Below are 22,652 nucleotides of genomic sequence, written 5' to 3' on the forward strand. Positions count from 1 at the left end.
TTACCTGGAATGCACATATTTTTTATAAAATATTTTTGCTTTAATTTTAATACACATCCTCACTAGAGGGAACAAAATTAGCCACGGGACCAGCAGAGGCACCTCTTCCCAGTTTTTTTTTCCCTAGTACAAATCTAAATGCTATAGGAAATATCTGTTACATTAAGGCCCTTTCCCATGGATTCCTAGCCACAGTGTGGGCTCGGCCAAGTGCTGGGCTCTGAGGATGGAGATGAAGGAGGCACTGTCCATGTCTCCTTTCACAGAGCGCACATCCAAAAACCCATCACCTTCCAGCCCAAACCACAGACAGACGGACTTGCTGAGGCAAAGCAGTGATGTCTGGACGGTGTGGATGCCTCCCATGGGGGTTCCAAGTGCAACTGTAGTTATTAAACACCTGAGTGTTCTTTACATGGACGTTGCCAACTGCTTCACTCCCACACGTCCTTTACATTGTCCGTGTTGCCTGATAAACCTGGCTTCCACATTGGCTGCCATTTCAGAGCTGCTGTTTGAGGGCAGCCTGGGGAACCAACAGTGGCTAGAACGGGGACTCCCTGAAGCCCCAAGAATAGTGTAATAATTGAAAACAGGGAGGCTACGTTTCTTTGTGACACAGAGGAAAACAGATGTTTGCACAAAGTGACCGATGACCCTGGGTCACTGCCCTCCTTTAAACTTTAAACTACCCTAAAGTAAGATAACCATGTTTTTAACTTTGAAAATCCAAAGAAAACCAACTCCTCTTTGTTGTAAGGATAAATCACAGGCACCAACTTTATAAATGAGCATATTACCTAAATCAGTACTTAGGTACCGACTCAATTGAATTCACAGGTGGTAATATCTGAATGTGCTGTAGACAAAGCAATTTATCCATAGATGCTCACATTTTGCCAAAAATAGAATACAGCATCTTCCACAGATGCTCTTCCCACGTTAGTTCTTATTTTTCTAAAGATAAATTGCTTCATCTAGTAGACATTCGTTATCCTTCTCCCTCATGTGGATAGGAAGGGCTTTTGAGGGGTAAGCAGTTCACTTGGCTCTCCAGGGGCAGCTGGTGAATTGAAGGAGAGATGGCAGCATCTGCACAAAGTTTATACCTCCAGCCAGCATCTCAATGGCCAACATTGTTTCCTCTGCCTATGATGAGCTTGTTGTGGATGGACGGGCCTTCCTCCAGGGTCCAAAATGAACTCTGGGCAGGTGGAGGTAAAATCAGGCTTGGATGGAACCCACTGCTGCCGAGCTGACAGAGGCTTGAGTCTGCCAAATGGGATGATACCCATCATAAATTGGAATTGCCCATTGTGATGGTCCACCCCTCGCCAAAGGAAACCGGTCTCAAATCAGTAACTCCTGGCACGGATGACTTTGAAAAACTGACCTGGGATCCAAACTTGGATTGCAAAAATGCTCATAATCTTTGACCTAGTAATTCTTCTCCTAGACATTATTCTAAGAAAATGATCTATTTATCCAGCTGTCTACACACAAGCACATACACAATTGTTCATTGAGGTAAACCTTTATAATAACTAAAATTGGAAACTAAATGGCATACACTGAGGTAATATTAATTTTGGGAGATCTGTAAGATAGTAATCTGTTCGGTCTTCAAACACCGCATTTCTGATGTACAGCTAATGTTATGGTAAATGCTGAAGATAAAAAATGTTACATGGAAAGAAGTGGGCATGTAATTGTATATTTAATGTGATGCTACTGTGGTTTCTTTGTGTATGTGAATGTGTAGTTCTCTGCCAGACTCCCAAAATAATTAAAGGTGGTAGGATGACGAACAGTTCTATTAAAAGGTTCGTTCTTCTTATATTCTTCTTATTTTCCACTTCTACAATCCACATATATTACAGTTAAAACATAAATATGTATTTAAAAAATTTTAGTTTTACAGATGAAGATTTGTTTTTATCCTTCCACATCTCCTGAAGACATTTACTTGACTCCTAACTGTATTATTTTAAAAAGTGCAAACCCCAAGTATCTCAAACTAGCCGAAGCCTTTCTAAAGGCTTAGAAGTATCGAAAGATACTTCTAGACCTATGGAACTTAAAATTCCAGTTTATTAATCCCTTCATACTACCTTTGAAATATTTAGCAGTTTCAAATATCCCTCTACCTGAAGGAGGGGGAAGGGTAAAGGAAAAAGAAATTAAATGATGAGTAGATATTGAACATCTCATATTTTCCCAGTTATAGATTTTAAAATAAGCTTTCTGGCTGTTGGAGCCTAAAAAGTTGCCAGAGGTACTGACGACCCTGAATTTTGTTTATATACCAGGTGTGACCTAGACTCTCCAGTCATTTCTTTCCATTCCCTTCTCCCTCAGAACTTCAGGAAGCAAAGGAGTTAGGAGTCAGGCAAATGCACTGAGAAGGCCCGTCTGTGGCTTGGCTCTTCTATGAGCTGGGAACCCCTCTGCTCAAACCCTGCTTCCCCGAGCCCATGGCTGATGATCTCATGTCCGACAAGCACTTTACTCTGGGGTTAATACAGCAGTTGTAGCAGCTCAGGACATTTACCATGGGCTGGAGGCCGTCGTGTAAAGCGCCTCGTCATGTTTATTGCCTCTCTTTGAAGAAATATTTGCACAACAATTTTTATTTTATTAATAGATATATTTTTCTTGTAGCAAGAAAGGATTATTTGCAGACACTAAAGTATTTATTTTTCCCATAACCTTTCAAAGTATTGGCCTCGGGTTTGGAATTCACTTTCCCTATCAGGAGACTTGGGATAGAAAGAATTCCTCAAACGTGACCCGTGAAGATAAACAGGCCAGTAGAGGAGCCTGCTTTTAGCAGCGCCAGTCATGCGAACATCTTTGTCTTGCCAGAGCAGAAAGGGCACATTGTGACCTTCTCACTACCATGTTCCCTTCTAAATCAGCCCAGGGACTCAGCCATAATAAAGAAGGAAATAATGCCATTTACAGCAACATGGATGGACCTAGAGATTATCATACTAAGTGAAGTAAGTCAGGGAGAGAAAGACAAATATCATATGATATCACTTATATGTGGAATCTGAAAAAAAAATGATACGAATGAACTTATTTACAAAACAGAAATAGGCTCACAGACATAGAAAACACACGGTTACCAAAGGGGAAAGGGGGGAGGGATAAACTAGGAGTCTGGGATTAACAGGTACACACTACTATATATAAAATAGATAAGCAACATAATATTGTCAATCAACTTTACTTCAATTTAAAAAAAAAATCTTCAAAAAAGATAAATAAATAAAGGTGCCCAGGGCGCCTACATACACTGAGAGTCAGGAAGAATCTGAAAAGACTGTAGCTGAAAAATCTCCTAAGTTGATGAAACAAGGTAAGGCCAATCAAAAGGAATCAAAAAGCCAAGTATGTTACTGTTAAATTAGACTCTTAAATCTGCCATTGATATCAGAGGGGTCTGAGTGTAATTGTCTCCTTAAATTTGGCAGGGAAATCATTGATCATTTGATGTTAAATTTATACAGATTGTTGAATAAATGAGCACCAGGCCCACAGGGTGGTGAACCAAAAAGAAAGAGATGAGAGAAAAGGGAGGGCACAAAAAGGGAGCTTTCCTCTTTGCAGGCCACTGGAAAAGCAAATCCAAATTCGTGGTCATTTCAAGCCTCCATCGTTGGACTCTTGCCTTCCTAAATGGAAAGTCATTTTAAGATCTCAGTAAAAACTTGCCAGGTCCAAAGATAGAACTTACTCTAGTATCAAGCAGCTTTTAATAGATGTGAACTCAGGGCAGATATGAGTGTTGCATAACTTCAGGGCTTATAGCGTCCACTTTATTGTCATCTCATGAGCAGCCAGGGTTCTTTCCTGTCATCACCGGGCCCCAGCCAGCACAGCACAGCTGCAGAATGGCGTTCAGGGGACTTCATGAGTGTGACTTTAGAACGTTCAATCCATGTGGCTCCCAGGTGACATAGGTTCCCTCCTGTCTCCTAACACAACCATACCAACCCAGGTTTAGAGACCCTGAGTTCTACTTTCTCTCACTGTTTGCCTAACAGCAGAGTGAGGGGAAACCTGCAAGCCAGCCACATACAGACAGCAGATCAAGGAAGCCGGAGAAATAGAAGTCTACCAGATTTCTGGAACAGGCTGTTTAAGCATGTCTTCTATTAACTGGCCATCTTATACAGTGAAAATTGTCAGTTGTGTAAACCTTCAATGGCAAAAACCCTGAACCAGCCATCCTGGACCTGCTTTGCCTTGTGATTATATAATTCAGATGTTCACAGGTTATTCAGTCAATTATCCATCAGAGTTTTTACTGAGCATCTATGCACTCAGGTCATAACACTATATAAAATACAGGGAACGCAGGAATGGAGATCTGGTCCCTGCCACCAAAGACCATGCTGTTACCAAGCTTACTATTTATTTCCTAGCAGGGATTCCTAAATCACCTCCCCTTCCAGTCAAAGGCCTGATTATTTTCTTGGGCAACTTGGGACTATTAGAGTCATCTCAGTCAGCATGAATATCAAGCCATCACTAAACTTCTTTATCCACCCACTACACTACCCACCAGATGCATTTCCCTTCCAGATCCCTAGGCCATGGTTTCCAGCCCACATGGTTTCAATGGTTATGGTCTCCTCTTGTGTCTCCAGACCTCAGGATCTGCCAATCACCCTGCAGAGGTGAACAAATTCATTTCGCAAAAATTCCAGTTCCATTATATCACCCTCCTGAAGAACCCACCGAAGTTCCCCGCCACCTACAAGATCCAATCCGAATCTCTCCGTGGGCCCTCAGAACAGGACCCCATCATGGCACTGATATAAAATTAAGAGATGTGGTAACTAAAATAATCTAGCCAGTGGAGTTCCCGGCCAGGCCTGAATATGTTAAGTGAGAATCACATTTGAACTGGCCTTACCTGCAGTACTTCGGGCTGCATTAATTTTTGTGAGTGGCACCCCCCTTTATGCATATAAATTGGGTGATGACACTAGTAAATTGGAATTTTAGCATTTAGAATCAGCACCCGTAAATAACGGGAGGCAAGGGAAAGAAGGCCAATTGAAACGTTGGCCCTTAATATTTGAAAGCAGCACTTTGTGGACAGCTTGAAGACCAAGAGGTTTTGAAGAGATCTCACAGAAAAAAGAGTGGGAATAAAAAAAGAGCACCTGACCATTTTGTTTGTACATTATTTTCTATTTAAAGATAATAAGGTGGTACAGAAAAGTTGAAACACGAAAATCATATATTCGGTCATCTCATCTCAACTTCCCGCAGAGTAAAAATTGTCACAAAATTACCATACTTGTGTTGGACATAATTTGTTACAAGTTGACGGCCTGAAAGCTGACATCTACCCTAATACCACGAATCCTGGCCTCTGCATTTCCAGAAAAAGCAGGGATGGTAAACAGACTTTGTTGAGGATTAACTTTGTCAATCAGCCATCATTGGTAAAATTCTGTCAATTTCTATTGTACTGGTACATAGAAATATCTGCGCTGATCTGGAATAAATCTTGAGTAAGTCAAAGCCCTATTTCTACCGTAAGGAAACTGACTACGTGGGAAGTGAAACTAACATTGTATGTAAGGCTGCAACGCACCTAGCCATGTACCTGTGTTGTCAACTCATCTCAATGACACTGCGAGGGCTTCCCTGGTGGCGCAGTGGTTGAGAGTCCGCCTGCTGATGCAGGGGACACGGGTTCTGTGCCCTGGTCCGGGAGGATCCCACATGCCACGGAGCGGCTGGGCCCGTGAGCCATGGCTGCTGAGCCTGCGCGTCCGGAGCCTGTGCTCCGCAACGGAAGAGGCCACAACAGTGAGAGGCCCGCGTACCGCATTAAAAAAAAAAAAAAAGACACTGCGAATTAGGTAGTATTGTCACTGTTTTACAGATTTAGGAAACTAAGAGAGCTGGTGAGTGGCAAAACTAGGACTCAGCACCACTTGGTCGAGGTGAGTCGGTTCTTAACCAGAGATGCAGGAGTTGGCAGGAAGTCAAGTACCTTTTCAAGCTACTCGGCCTGGGCTCGGCCAGATGCCCGGGTGGTAAGAGGTGCAAGACAGCCCAGCCACAGTGGCCGCTAGGAAGTTCTTCAGTAATGTTAATGCAAGAAGCAATATCGAAAGCTTTCAAAACTCTGCCACTATGTGTCTCCCCTACGTCTTGAAGTCCTCTTCCAACAGTAAGCATTTTAATTTTTTAAATCACTAGTCATGAAGCTTAAGTCAATCAGGACCTTTGGATTTGGCCTACACATCATTTTCTCTCTAATATTATTTTCAAAGCCAACATAATATTCAGGCCACTCATATCGATGTTGCAGGACCTGAGAGACAGAGGAAACAAATTCCTTGGGCAACTTTCCCTACTGGTCCTGACTCTGTGCCCAGGACTCTCTTTTTGGAATGAGGTCATCACTGACGTTTGCAAAACTTTAAATCGAATCTGGGAGTTTAACAAGCTCAACCACTAACATCTTTTGCAACACCTGCACTTGTGCTTCTATGCATACACGGACACATGCATGTACACACACACCCACATTCACATGGAAACACACACACACACGTGCACGCAAAATTCATGGTAACTAGACTGAGCTTATCAGGTTATTCCTAGCCAAGTGCAGAGTCATAAGAAGACAGGCAAGAAAGCAGGTCTGTTTATACGGAAAATGAGATCAGAGCAGATGCAGAGTCTGGGCACTTCCTGAGGGTCCATCAGATGGGGACACTGAGCAGCACAGAAGGAGAGCAGAAGTGGTTTCAGGGCATCTGGTGAGGCCAGAGCAAACCCCCCTGCTTCCCAGCCACTCCTGGAGCTGCCTCTGAGGACGCTGCAGTACCCAGCGCTCTGACTTGACAGTGTTGGCTTTCAAGACTTGGGCCTCAGACTCCGGGAGGGCTCATGCCAAGGAGTACTTCCCAGAAGTTCTGCTGCCAGTGTCCTTGGCCCTGCGGTAAGCCACAGCCACCACCCACCTCTGCAGGAGACCCTCCAACAGTAGCAGCTGTGTGGCTGACAGGGCCTTGGTGCTCCGGCCAGGTATCAGGCCTGTGCCTCTGAGATGGGATAGCCAAGATCAGGACATTGGTCCACCAGAGACCTCCCGGGTCCACATAATATCAAACAGTGAAAGCTCTCCCAGAGACCTCCGCCTCAACGCTAAGACCCAGCTCCACTCAACGACCAGCAAACTACAGGGGTGCACACCCTATGCCAAACAACTTGCAAGACAGGAACACAACCCCACCCATTAGCAGAGAGGCTGCCTAAAACCATAATAAGGTCACAGACATCCCACAACACACCATCAAATGCGGTCCTGCCCACCGGAAAGACAAGATCCAGCCTCATCCACCAGAACACAGGCACCAGTCCCCTCCACCAGGAAGCCTACACAACCCACTGAACCAAACTTAGACACTGCGGGCAGACACCAAAAACAATGGGAACTACGAACGTGCAGCCTGCAAAAAGGACACCCCAAACACAGTAAGGTAAGCAAAATAAGAAGACAAAGAAACACACAGCAGATGAAGAAGCAAGGTAAAAACCCACCACACCAAACAAATGAAGAGGAAATAGGCAGTCTACCTGAAAACAAATTCAGAGTAATGATAGTAAAGATATCCAAAATCTTGGAAATAGAATGGAGAAAATACAAGAAACGTTTAACAAGGACCTAGAAGGACTAACGAGTGAACAAACAATGATGAACAACACAGTAAATGAAATTAAAAATACTCTAGAAGGAATCAATAGCAGAATAACTGAAGCAGAAGAATGGATAAGTGACCTGAAAGATAAAATAGTGGTAATAATTACCACAGAGCAGAAAAATGAAGAAAGAATGAAAAGACTTGAGGACAGTCTCAGAGACCTCTGGGACAACATTAAATGCACCAGTATTCAAATTACAGGGGTCCCAGAAGAAGAAGAGAAAAAGAAAGGGACTGAGAAAATATTTGAAGAGATTATAGTTGAAAAATTCCCTAATATGGGAAAGTTATTGATTTGTATGTTTGTATTACCATTTTCTTAAGTGTTTTGGGTTTGTTATTGTAGGTCTTTTCCTTCTCTTGTTTTTCCTGCCTAGAGAAGTTCCTTTAACACTTGTTGTAAAGCTGGTTTGGTGGTGCTGAACTCTCTCAGCTTTTGCTTGTCTGTAAAGTTTTAATTTCTCCATCAAATCTGAATGAGATCCTTGCTGGGTAGAGTAATCCTCATTGTAGGTTTTTCCCTTTCATCACTTTACATATGTCCTGCCACTCCCTTCTGGCTTGCAGAGTTTCTGCTGAAAGATCAGCTGTTAACCTTATGGGGATTCCCTTGTATGTTATTTGTTGTTTTTCCCTCGCTGCTTTTAATATTTTTTCTTTGGTTTTAATTTTTGATAGTTTGATTAGTATGTGTCTTGGCATGTTTCTCCTTGTATTTATCCTGTATGGCACTATCTGCGCTTCCTGGACTTGATAGACCATCTCGATAGCTGCAGAATAAGCTTTCGACAAAATTCAACACCCATTTATGATAAAAACCCTCCAGAAAATAGGCATAGAGCGCACTTACCTCAACATAATAAAGGCCATATATGACAAACTCATAGCTAACATCGTTCTCAATGGTGAAAAACTGAAACCACTTCCTCTAAGATCAGGAACAAGACAAGGTTGTCCACTCTCACCAGTATTATTCAACATAGTTTTGGTAGTTTTAGCCACAGCAATCAAAGAAGAAAAAGAAATAAAAGGAATCCAAATAGAAAAAGAAGTAAAGCTATCACTGTTTGCAGATGACATGATATTATACATAGAAATCCTAAAGATGCTACCAGAAACCTACTAGAGCTAATCAATGAATTTGGTAAAGTAGCAGGATACAAAATTAATGCACAGTAATCTCTTGCATTCCTATACACTAATGATGAAAAATCTGAAAGTGAAATTAAAGAAACAATCCCTTTACCATTGCAACAAAAAGAATAAAATACCTAGGAATAAACCTACTTAAGGAGACAAAAGACCTGTGTTCAGAAAACAATAAGACACTGATGAAAGAAATTAAAGAGGATACAAAGAGATGGAGAGAGATACCATGTATTTGGATTGGAAGAATCAACATTGTGAAAATGACTATACTACCCAAAGCAACCTACAGATTCAGTGCAATCCCTGTCAAACTATAAATGGCATTTTCCACAGCACTAGAACAAAAAATTTCACAATTTGTATGGAAACACAAATGACCCCAAATAGCCAAAGCAATCTTGAGAAAGGAAAAACGGAGCTAGAGGAATCAGGCTCCCTGACTTCAGACTATACTACAAAGCTACAATAATCAAGACAGTATGGTACTGGCACAAAAACAGAAATATAGATCAATGGAACAGGATAGAAAGCCCAGAGATAAATCCACACACATATGGTCACCTTATTTTTGATAAAGGAGGCAAGAATATACAATGGAGAAAAGACAGCCCCTTCAATAAGTGGTGCTGGGAAAACTGGACAGCTACATGTAAAAGAATGAAATTAGAACACTCCCTAACACCATACATAAAAATAGACTCAAAATGGATTAAAGACCTAAATGTAAGGCCAGATACTATAAACTCTTAGAGGAAAACGTAGGCAGAACACTCTATGATATAAATCACAGCAAGATCCTTTTTTGACCCACCTCCTAGAAAAATGGAAATAAAAACAAAAATAAACAAATGGGACTTAATGAAACCTAAAAGCTTTAGCACAGCAAAGGAAACCATAAACAAGATGAAAAGACAACCCTCAGAATGGGAGAAAATATTTGCAAATGAAGCAACGGACAAAGGATTGATCTCTAAAATTTACAAGCAGCTCATGCCGCTCAATATCAAAAATCAAACAACCCAATCCAAAAATGGGCAGAAGACCTAAATAGACAATTCTCCAAAGAAGATATACAGATTGCCAACAAAAAAATCAAAGGATGCCCAACGTCACTAATCATTAGAGAAATGCAAATCAAAACTGCAATGAGGTATTACCTCACACTGGTCAGAATGGCCATCATCAAAATATCTACAAACAATAAATGCTGGAGAGGGTGTGGAGAAAAGGGAACCCTGCTGCACTGTTGGTGGGAATGTAGACTGATACAGCCACTATGGAGAACAGTATGGAGGTTCCTTAAAAAATTAAAACTAGAACTACCATAGGACCCAGCAATCCCACTACTGGGCATATACCCTGAGAAAACCATAATTCAAAAAGAGTCATGTACCACAATGTTCATTGCAGCTCTATTTACAATCGCCAGGACATGGAAGCAACCTAAGTGTCCATCAACAGATGAATGGATAAAGAAGATGTGGCGCCTATATACAATGGAGTATTACTCAGCCATAAAAAGAAATGAAATTGAGTTATTTGTAGTGAGCTGGATGGACCTAGAGTCTGTCATACAGGGTGAAGTAAGTCAGAAAGAGAAAAACAAATACCGTATGCTAACACATATATATGGAATCTAAAAACAAAAATGGTTCTGAAGAACCTAGGGGCAGGACAGGAATAAAGATGCAGACGTAGAGAATGGACTTGAGGACATTAGGAGGGAGAAGGGTAAGCTGGGATGAAGTGAGAGAATGGCATGGACATATATACACTACCAAATGTAAAATAGATAGCTAGTGGGAAGCAGCTGCATAGCACAGGGAGATCAGCTTGGTGCTTTGTGACCACCTAGAGGGGTGGGATAGGGAGGGTGGGAGGGAGACGCAAGAGGGAGGGGATATGCGGATATATGTATACGTATAGGTGATTCACTTTGTTATACAACAGAAACTAATACCACATTGTAAAGCAATTATACTCCAATAAAGATGTTTAAAAAAAAAAAAAGACTTGGGCCTTTAGAGTCCACTCTCTTTATAGCGGTTTCTTGGCCAAGAAAGAAAGAACTGTGGTCCCCGCTGAGCCTGTGTGGGGACTGAGACAGGAGGATGTCGATGCACTCAAAGTGGCTGTGGTCCACTTGCTCTAGAAAGTTTATTCAGATGCTTTTCCGGCACTTAGAAGCCATCTTCACATATGAGTTGGGTCAAGTGTGTTTATGCAAATACCCACGTTCTGACTTAGCCGTGGTTTATCAGTGAAACCCTCATTCACGATACTGAAGAGCAAAGTTTGACCCAGGCAGGAGAACTTTGACTATTGGTCAATAGTTGATGCTACATATTAAACAAATGAGCGGCTGTTTTTAGGCTTTGAAGTTCTATTTTATTTCCATAGCAGCACTCATGTTCTGCACAACACAGACTCCCAAGGAAAATAAAGGGAGCGGTAGGCCAAAATGGTACTCCAGAGCTCCAGAAAATTGCCGAAAGAGATGCCTAAATATAAATCGGTAGTTAAGTGAGATACTAATTGTAGTTAAAATGATGACGGTGGGCTTCCCTGGTGGCGCAGTGGTTGAGAGTCTGCCTGCCGATGCAGGGGACACGGGTTCGTGCCCCGGTCTGGGAAGATCCCACATGCCGTGGAGCGGCTGGGCCCGTGAACCATGGCCGCTGAGCCTGCGCGTCCGGAGCCTGCGTGTCCGGAGCCTGTGCTCCACAACGGGAGAGGCCACAACAGTGAGAGGCCCGCGTACTGAAAAAAAAAAAAAAAAAAGTAAGTAAATAAATAAATAAATAAAATAAAATGATGACGGTGATAACAGCGAACTAGGTCCCACACATCTGTGCACTTGTTCAAAAGCCTGTTGAACTCTCCCAACAACAGTCACAGGAGGTAGGTACTAATATTATCCCCGTTTTACGGACGGAGACACCCAGGTACAGGAAGACTGAGTTGTCTTAAACCCAGGCAGGTGTGTCCTTACCCTCTTGAGATCTGAGTGACTCATGACACATCTCGGGGGTCTTACAGCCCTGCCTTTCCACAGGAGAGCATCTATTCCAGGGGTGGCCAGGGACAGAGGTATAAAATCAGAAGATAATGCAAAGGGCCCACATCTGTGCTGTTATGTGCCAAGTAAAGGTGTGGAAAACTCCTAGAAGATCTAAGTTTTCACTTTTCTTCCACTTGTTTGGCATTTTACAGCAAAGATCTCTTACATGGTGAGCTTATAGGTGATGGAATCCCTGTTGGTCATAAATAGCCTAAAAAAACAACAAAAAGGACCCCAAACACACAAAAACTTATGACTAGCTTTAAGGTTTCTCTCTGGCAACTAAATACTGGCAGGATTTCTGTTATCTCTGGCATATTTTTGCAATAATCAACAAGAGGTCTTCTCCCCAGAGAGCAAATGAGGACTGGAAATATCAGCTGTATTAGGAGATGGTTTTTTTTTTTAACTATGGATCTATTTTCCTAGAAAAATGAGCTACTGACACGTCAAAGAAGTAGTTTTGCCCCAAATGTCTATGACAGGCCTTCTGAGATGAGCCAAGCATGGAGTCACTTAATACAGGTCTCAGCACCCGTTGTTCACATAGACTTGTAGATAGGGCAGGAGCTGGGAAAGCTGAAAGGAAGCTATTTGAAGAGAGAGGCCTGAACAGTATCTGAAAACTAATTTAAAATAATAAAAATATCATCTTCCTTTATAATCAGGTAGTACTATTTTCTAAAGAGGTTTGAGCATAATCATCTTGTCTTTTGCTAAACTGAACCCAGTTTTGACCACAGCCATTACTGGCAAGGTGACCTTTCCCTAAACCATTAGCTTTGCCCCAGGCTTCCGTGGCCTAAAAGGCATCATTTGTTCTTTTAAGTACTGGCACTTGGCCATTTTTTCTCTCTCAAATTCCACATTCACATGTCTGTCTGGTGATGAGCTTTCCATTTTTCTCTCCTTGCTCCAAGGATGTCCCCTGTCATATGGCAGAGTTTTTTTTTTTTTAATTGATTCTCAAATGATCTTGAAGGTAGCTCATGAAAGCAGATCCCAGGGCTCTCCACATGACTATCAGCTCTTATAGCTCTGTATGAACTTTTTTAAAGTTTTGGAGAAAGATGTGTGTGTGTGTACACGTATGTGAGAACTAATTCAAGCATCCCCCAGAGACCTTGTATTCCTCAGACCCCCAGCAGCCGCAGGCTGTGTTTCCCATTAAGGATTTATTTTCCGCTAAGAAGTGATCTTTCTGCCCCTGAAAGAGGTTCTATTCCCATTTAGTGCCTGTTAGAAGCTCCCTGAGATTGGATTGAGCAGTGGTCTCAGGATACAGATTTCAGGGCACATTATTCATACAGAAAATAAGATCAGGGCTGAGAAAATCCAGTTTTTGTGATAGGTGAGATGGAGGGAAGATGTCACTCTCATCTGATTCCCAGTGATTCACTGAACCTGTGTCTTCACCCCTCCAGAGAACAGAGGGAACTCGTTCCTGCCCGCTCCTACCTCGTTAGAGCCTTGTGCGGGCAATGACTTGACGCTTTTGGAGTTCTTCTGTGTACTTGCCTTGGGGGTGGAAGAATGACTGGTATTATCATGATTCCGCACTTACCAATGGCCCTGTGTGAGATGGGCATTCCTGGGCTGCCACACCAATAAGAATGGATCCGAGTTATTTGAGATGCACCGAGTCACAGCCTGTTGATAAATAGGAATCCAGGAGTCACACACGGGCTGGCCTCGGGTAAACCACGGCTGGCTCACACTCTATTTTTAGTTAATAGAGCTCTGCTGAAATATGGCACCAAGTACAAACCTTCTCACCCGTGGTTCATCTGAGTCACATGTAATAGCTGAACAGAGTAAGGAGGTCACACTGAGCTATGTAAAGGTGTAAAACAAAAATCGAGTCCGGTGCGGGCTCCAATGGCCATACACACCCCAAAGTCACTGTCTCCCCCTGGGCAGTAATCATCCAACTGTCCCCCAGCGTTCTCACCAGGAGGCCCCACCAGCTGCTCAGAGCTCACCCCGCTTTCTGCTGAGCACCCCGTGTCCTCCACACGGGCGCACCCTCGGTTTGAGACAATTATGTCCATCTCACTTTCCTGCAGCAACTTGTCTCCATTTGGTTGTTTCATCCCTCCTGCCACAGCCAAGCCCTGCCTATTGACTCTGATACATCTTTCACAGAATCTCATTTTCATCCCTGTCACTGGAGTCCAAATGCCAACATACTGATTTTTCTCGCTGTGACGAATACAGTCTCTCTTTAGCAATCTCTTCAGATCTCCGTCTCCTGGGACAACATCTCCCTCCCCTCCGAGCCTTTTCATAATGTCGCACGCTCAGATCACCACCATCCCCCCACCCATCCTTCACAAGCTCATTCTGCACAGTTTTCATATCTGTTCTGAAATGGCATCTTTGCCCAAGTTCAGCCTCACTGGTTTCTGCCTGTGTGTGTGTGTATCTCTGGGAAGCCCCTTGGTCCATGGGCCAAATCCTTTTGCCCCTGTAGGCTGTTGTCAGGCTTAATTTTAGCACTCCACCAGTTACAGTAAGTTCTGTAATCAGATCAAAGCCTTGGTCCCTGCTTGCTGGCCAGAATGGGGATGATTCCTCCTGACATAGCAAACAACCTCAAGAATGTCTTCTGAGTCAGCTGTGGGGCGCTCAGGCATGTGAAATCACAGGGCAAGTTCATACGTTCAAACATAATGATAGAGAGGACCATTTGACATGAAACTCATGCTCATGTGCTGGCTGCCTTGTCGGCTGGGCTGAAGGACACACTTCTGCAGAGATGCCTCTTTGGAGAGTGTCACACTTAGGCCATCTCCAAACACCCCAACTTGGGCCAATGTGGCCTTTGTCCTAGGAGTCAATTTGGTGTCCTTTTGATGAAGAAGCCCAGAATGCCTGGTCAGTCCCTGCCATCTGTGACCACAGGGATGCTTTCCTTAAGCTTTTGGATTGAAAAACAGTCAAAGGAATATTTCTATCAATATTTGATCAATTTTTGATCAATTATCAAAATTATCAATAAGAAATTATCAAGTAAATTATCAACCTTACTTCTTTCGGTTTTATATATGCCCACTAAACTCTTTAGCAAGCAAATGATCCCTGGTTTGTAGAATCTTTTTATTGGACTATTTTACTATTAAAAAATGGTTGAGAAGACCTCTTCTCAGCTCTTCCCAATGGCGTTTGGGAGAGTAATGTGTGCACACAGCCGATTCCTGACTGTTTTCTCTGAGTATCTCTGGTATCCCAGGAATTTAAACGTTAGGGATGTTGACAGGCGGGCTGACATTCCCCATCTGAAGTCTGGAAGGAGATCAGTCCTGTGAAACAGATAGGCTGATCCTGAAATAAAGTTCCTTGGAGTATGAGTAAGGGAAAATCTCAGAAGCCAAGTATTATCAGGTAACAGAGGTGACTGCGGGGCCCACAGTGAGCAGTTAAAAAAATCAGAGAAGTTGCTATATGTGTGAAATCTATTTCACCTCAAAAATTGAGTAAAATTTTAAAAATAAAAAAAATAAATCTGGGCTTCCCTGGTGGCACAGTGGTTAAGAATCTGCCTGCCAATGCAGGAGACACGGGTTCGAGCCCTGGTCCGGGAAGATCCCACATACCACGGAGCAAGTAAGCCCGTGTGCCGCAACTACGGAAGCCCGCACACCTAGAGCCCATGCTCCGCAGCAAGAGAAGCCACCGCAATGAGAAGCCCGCACACTGCACGGAAGAGTAGCTCCTGCTCGCCGCAACTAAAGAAAGCCCGTGCGCAGCAACAAAGACCCAATGCAGCCAAAAAATAAATATAAAAATAAATAAATAAATAGATCAGAGAAGTTGGCTTTTGTTCTTTTTTTCACATTCCCTTCCTTTATCATGTAGAAATGTAGGGAAAACAGATCATCTGCTCTTCTTCCTTCCACCCTACTTGCTACATATTTTATTAATAATCTTCCTATATATTATCGCAAAAATATTCTAATCACCAAGTTAATTAAAATTTGATTCGAGTCATAAGAATTATGAAATACACAAAATTAAAAGGTCTGAGAAGACAAGGAACACTGAGTTCCAGCACTTTGCACAATGCCAGCACGTAGTAGGTACTCACTAAACACTTTCATAAAGGGATGAATGAAGGAATTGAGGAAATCTACTTCACAAGCTTGGGTTAAGAATTAACTGAGATGACTATTCCTGGCACAGAGTAGGTATTCAACACTTTCTCTTTTCCTTCCCCCACAAAATAGCTAGAAAAATATCTCGCTATTCCAGACCACCACTCAGTTTTCCCAAATAGCAGGTCAAGGATGTTCAGTTCATTACTTGACCAGTCCACCAAGAATATCCAGGTCAGCAGGCAAAGCCCAATATGCTCATGAGGAGAGGTGGAACTCAGATTATAAAATCAGATACTGCTCCACATTGCCTCAGCTCTAGAACCCCTGGATGGTCTCAGCAAATACCTCCCTATGGAAAGGCTGTGTTCAAGAGAATCTCTCCCCTGAACAGTGAGTAGTCAAGGCTGAGTCCTGCTGTGTCCCTGCCTGTTGCTGCCTTTGGCCAGAGAGAAGTCTGAAGAAGAAATCCAGTTCTTGTTTACTTGGTCAACCACAAGAGCTGAGCAACAGAGGGATGGTGAGTAATTCTAGATTGCACTACACTTTTTATTTTAACGGTAAGCTGAGATCTTCCCGAGATGATTTGAGTATAATCCTTACCTAAGATATGGCAACAAACTTTCGACCTCTTGAGTTCTTTCCTCCCCTAGAAATTCTTGAACAATTTGTAAATACTCACATATTTACCTAAAAGAAGAAAATCCTGTGTGGAAGGGCTCACTTCATTCCTCCACAGAGATGCTTTCTCAGATGGTAGGACTCACATTATTACCTAGCATGCATGAGTACAGTCTGGCTGAAGAAAACCATGGTTGAATAAACTTGCACATCAAACTCCTTAGAACAATTCCTACCAAACACTTAGCATTTTTCTCAAATAAAATAGCAATACCAACTGTACATTTTATTTAAGTAAATGTTTGGAAGTTCATTAAAAAGTAAACATGGAAGATCAGAATTTTTTATTGTGACCTTGGATCAGTATTTGTACTAAAGAATTAAAGAGAAATGGAACCATTATGTAATAATTTTATTTTTTTCATGTAAGGTTTCAACTTTGGTTTTTTATTTAAACTTTCATTGGTGGATTAAAATTGTCATCCATATTTACTTGTATGTGCATAATTCATTTTATGTACACATATGTGTACATTCCTAACTGAAACTTTGTTGTCAAATTCAAGTATCATTATAAATTTATGTAATGTCCCTCTACAAGAGCCTCTTCTAACACCAACTGCTATATTGTGATTCATTTCTGGCAACAACCACCAGGAGTTAGCACAGACCCACAAGTAAAGGCACAGTGCACAGATGACTGCCCTCACTTCAGGTGCCAGCCTGCAGCAGTATCCCCAAGCCACCTGCACTTTTGTCCAACTGGGTCCAGATCCAGGGGGTTTCCATGACCTGTTATGTTTGATAATTCACTAGGATAGCACTCAGAAGTCAGAAAAGCTCTACCGTTTTATTACAAAGAACACACATCAGGACCAGCTAAATGAAGACACTCACGGGAAAAGATCTGAGAGGATCTTGAACACAGAGCTTCCGTGCCCTCTCCTTGTGGAACTGGGTACATCACCCTCCTGGTACATTGAGATGTATCACCAACTAGGAAGGTCAGTAGGGTCCAGAGTTTTTATTAAGGTTTCATTACATAGGCATGTAACTCAATCTCTATCCCCACTTCCCTCCCTGGAGGTCAGGCTACCCCCAAACCCCAACTCTCTCTCATCACATGGTTGGTCTTTTTGTGACCAGTCCTCACCCTGAAACACCTCATTAGCATGAACTCAGGGAACCAAGAGAGTCATGAATAACAAAGACACTCCTATCCCTTGAGAAATTCCAAGGGTGTCAGGAACCCAGGATAAAGACCAGACAAATTCTTTATTATAATACAGAGCCCAGTGACACAAAACCAAACGGGATCAGGTGAAGCAATTCTATACACACCCAGCCTATTTTGGCCCAGGTACGTGGCTTTCTTAGGGATGTCTTAGAGTGTTAACTTTAGAGCATCTACAAGGATGAAGTGACTCACTTATCTTTCCAGCTATCCTTCACAATTGTTGATTCCCTTGACTACAACTTTAAATTTTACATTATGTGATTAAGACCTCTAAGAAGCTACAGGAGAAACCTGGCAGCCATCACCATGACCAAGTAACCCAAGTTAACATCACCAAGCATGGGACCATGGACATCATGTGTCTCTTCATATGATGCACTAAGAAGGAGACAACTTCACTTGTGTTGTATTACCACCAAAAATTCATAACTTGAACCTATTCATAAGGAAACATTACATAAACATACACTGAGAGGTGGTTTACAAAATAACTGGCCTGTAATCTTCGAAATGGCAAGGTCATGAAAACAAAGACAGAGTGAGGGATGGTTCCAGAAAAAAGGAGACTAAAGAGACATGACGGCTAAGTGGAATTCACTACTCTGAGTTGGATCCAGGACAGAGAAAAAGGTAGACATTATCAGGTCAATTGATATAATTTGTATATGGACGGTGGATCCAATGGTATGATTACACCAATGTTATATTTCCTAGTTTTGATAACTGTGTTGTATACAAGGAGGGCACATGTAAGAGACTTTACTTGTTCTTAGAAAACATACGCTGACATGTCTAGGACTCGCCATGACGTGTCTGTCCTTCACTCTCAGAAGATCCCTCCTGAGAGATGGAACAGGGCGGGGGTCATAAATGATAAAGCAAATGGGGTAACATGTGAGCAGTAAGTGATATTCTTGGTAAAGGGTGTATAGAAGGTCTTTGGACCATATTTGCAACTTTTCATTAAGTTACAAATTATATCAAAATAAAAAGCTTTTTTAAAGAATCCATGTGTGAAGAGGGAGGAAATGCGTAATGTTGCTAAGAAAATACTCATAACTACCTGGCTTTAAAGAAACACGGACAGAGGTGCTGTGATTTTGGTGCCTGCCTCTTGTACTAAATTTGGAGATCTTGGTAAAAAGATGTTCTCATTGATTATTATTATTCTTAAGATTATTTGAAAACATTTTTTCAACTTAAATCTCTGTTTTCCCCATTCTTACTGAATGGGAATTTTTTTCCTTTTTTTTTTTTTTTTTTCATTTAGCACGTACAGAGTTCCGTGCTTTTTACTGCAGGAAACCCAGCTTTGAACAAAGCATGCTCCCTACGCAGTGAGCTTACAGTTTTATAGGGCAGACAGGCCCTCTCATACTCAACTGTTTACATGTGATAAGAATTGAAACCTGAAAGTGATACAAAGTGCTATGAGAGCACACAAGTCTGAGGTCCTGCTGAGTTTTGAGATGAGAGGAATTGGTCAGGGGAGGAGAAGGTGGAAAGCCATCCGCAGGCAACTGGTCTCCCCACCCCTGGGCAGCCCTGATGAAACCTATCACTACCCCTTACTACAGAGGACCGTTCACATCATTTCCTCAATATTTCTTCCAGAACCAGGTGTCAATGACTTAAACTTGAAAGGAAGTTTTATGATCATTTCCTCTTCTACTTTTCCTCCTATGCTCTCTTCTCCTCTTCATCCCCGGCATCTTGGCAGGGGTGAATTTGTGCCTAATTATTCAATCAACAACCAGTGGGCAAGAATTGGAATTTAGCTTTGACTTCTGATGAGCCTGGGTAGTGCAATCCAGGTTTCAGTTTGGCCAGAATCATAAGCAAAGATAAGCAAATCCTGGCTCAGGTAAGAATGAAATTTGGTTAATGACCTTTTGATGGAATTGACAGAAGGTGATTCTTGACTGGTTTGGTTGCAGAAATTTTCACACGCTACACGTGAACACCATCTGCTATCTTTCCCTGTACTTAAACAGAGAAACTGGAAATGAACTGAGAAATCAGAGATGGTCAGAATAATTCTTGATGTATAATGTTTAATGCTATAAAAATCTGACCCATAGAAAAACATTGCATTAGTTCTATCATTTAGATAGGAGACTCCAAATGGATTCCTGTAATATATAGTTTACAAATCTTCTCACACTTCCTCTCTTTTAAAAACCACAGACAAGCAATAAATGTCAGTGACATATCCAAAGAGCCCTTTTTCATTCGGTTCTAAGAGCTTCAGGGTGGTCCACACATTTTTCAATAGTAGGTGAGACCATTAGAAATCATGGCGCCTCTATATGATTTTTTCACACCCCTATAGATAGCTCTGACCAACTGAAAAAAATAGAAAAGAAGTAGAAATAGCACCTTTATTTTGTCAAGATGGATGAAATCAGACTCTTCCTTGCATTTGGTACTATCATGACAAAAGGAACAATTGCAGCTTCACTGTACAGTAGAAAGATTTATGGCTGGAAAGCATTCTTCCCTCCCTTGAGCAAAAACATTTGGAATTATTAACAAAAATGCTGTGACTGACTATTTCTTGGCTGGAATTTTTTATAATACTATTGGTGTGGTCCAATCAACTGGAAAAATAAAGTTTGGTTTAATTATATATATGTAGATAAAGATATTATAGTGAGACAGAGAGGGAGAAAATATTTTTATAATTTAACTCATGAATTTTGGGCTTCACATGCACATGATTAGTTTTTTGCCATCATAAGCTTGGAGCAATTAAAAATGACAATTTCTCATCATAAGAATTTGCAAAGCTCCAGTTTAGTTCAGGGCACTTGAAAATCGTATAGTTACCGTCCTCCAAGAAAGATCTCTGAAGTTAATATCAGCAGTGTGACTCTGTTTATTTGTAGTTAGGATAACCAGGAAATTGAGGTGAGATATTAATCACATCCTTTCAACACATGGCACATTCAGTTATAGTGTAGTCAAACATTCGAGAGATTAAGCAGGCTAGTTGTCCTAAATATGTTCTTTTTCATGGGAGGCTTCAAAGGATATTCATGATCTGGACTTGGGACCCCCTTTTTACTGTCCGTCCTTTCTCTTTACTTAAAGCCAAATGGGAAAGGAAGATGGAGGAAGGTAAGAACATTAATCCACTTTAGAGGCCCTGCAAGCAATGGATGAAATCATTTAGCAAAAAATAAAGTCTTTGGGGGCATATCAGAGGTGCTAATATGACTAAGAACTTGGGCCTCTGGGTTTACACTCCCACCTAAACCCACATGTAGATCCCCAGCTTCCTGTTGCCTCTAGGCTTGGACCACCTGGTTCCCGTGTCTCAGCTTGGATGCCTTGCCATCCCACCCCAGCACCGGGTCCCCTCCCTCCTCGCATTCAGAGTTTAATGAGTCCTTCCCATTATTCTGGACATTAGCCATTGATTTATTTTGCCCAAACTTCATCTTGGATTTAACTGTTTTCTTTATCCTCCTTTTTGTTTTTCTTGCTTAATGCTTGACTTTTTCAAGACCCTGTATAAAAAGACACATCACCTCCAATACTTGAACCTTCTTGGTTCACTCCCTTGCAAAGAACTTCACCGTTCCTGTCTTTTTGGCTCGGCTTCAGCTATAATTATTTACTTGTCAGTGTTTTCCTTCTCTGTTACCTTTTTTTAAAAAAAGTTTTTTTGAGTATAGTTGATTTACAATATTGTGTTAGTTTCAGGTGTACAGCAAAGTGAATCAGTTATATATATACATATATCCACTCTTTTTTTTTTTTTTTTTTTTTTTTTTTTTGCAGTACGTGGGCCTCTCACTGTTGTGGCCTCTCCCATTGCGGAGCACAGGCTCCGGAAGCGCAGACTCAGCAGCCATGGCTCACGGGCCCAGCCGCTCCACGGCATGTGGGATCCTCCCGGACCGGGGCACGAACCCATGTCCCCTGCATTGGCAGGCGGACTCTCAACCACTGCGCCACCAGGGAAGCCCTATCCACTCTTTTTTATATTCTTTTCCTGTATAGGTCATTACAGGGTATTGAGTAGGGTTCCCTGTGCTATACAGTAGGCCCTTATTAGTTATCTATTTTATATATAGTAGTGTGTATTTTCCATTTACTTTTTTTTTCTCATCTGCTATGACCTTTAACTCTAGAACTACATTGAAAAGCATGACACACTTGGATACAGGTTGTGTGAAGAGAGATGCTTCAAAGAAAATTGCTCTGCGTGGTGAGAGCTTCAGCCTCCATGTTTGCTCTTCCCAATGGGCTGTTTTGAAAGAGGCATCTTGTTTCTACCATTTTACCTGACTTGATTTGTTTATTTTCGGTCCAAAACCACAAAGTTGGTTAGAAACACACTAAAGGGAAATTGTATAAGTTATTAGAATGATAAAACCAAAGTTCTGTGTTTTTTTACAAAGTAGTGAAAAATATAAGTCACAACATAATAAACCATAAACTGAAGACCATTGAAAAGTGATTTCTCTTATTAGGCAAATCGTTACTGCTTATTCCTGTTAAAATAACTCTTTGGGTCCCTACTTGAGCCATACTCTATGTGACAGCAAAATGGAGAAGAACTTTTTCTCCCCCTTCTCAAGCTGAGAGCAGCAAGAATGCATTTTGTTAGTAGAACTTGTTGTAAATCACTGCCAAAGGGAGAAACTTTTTGGAAGTTTGTCACGGTAAATCAATGTTATTTGTCGTGGGTTAAAGAATGGCAGAAGATACATGGAAACCTGATGCTGATCGCTTGGTTA

This window comes from Mesoplodon mirus, assembly GCF_964341445.2.
Source record: "Mesoplodon mirus genome assembly, chromosome: 4".
NCBI classification, from domain to species: Eukaryota; Metazoa; Chordata; class Mammalia; order Artiodactyla; family Ziphiidae; genus Mesoplodon; species Mesoplodon mirus.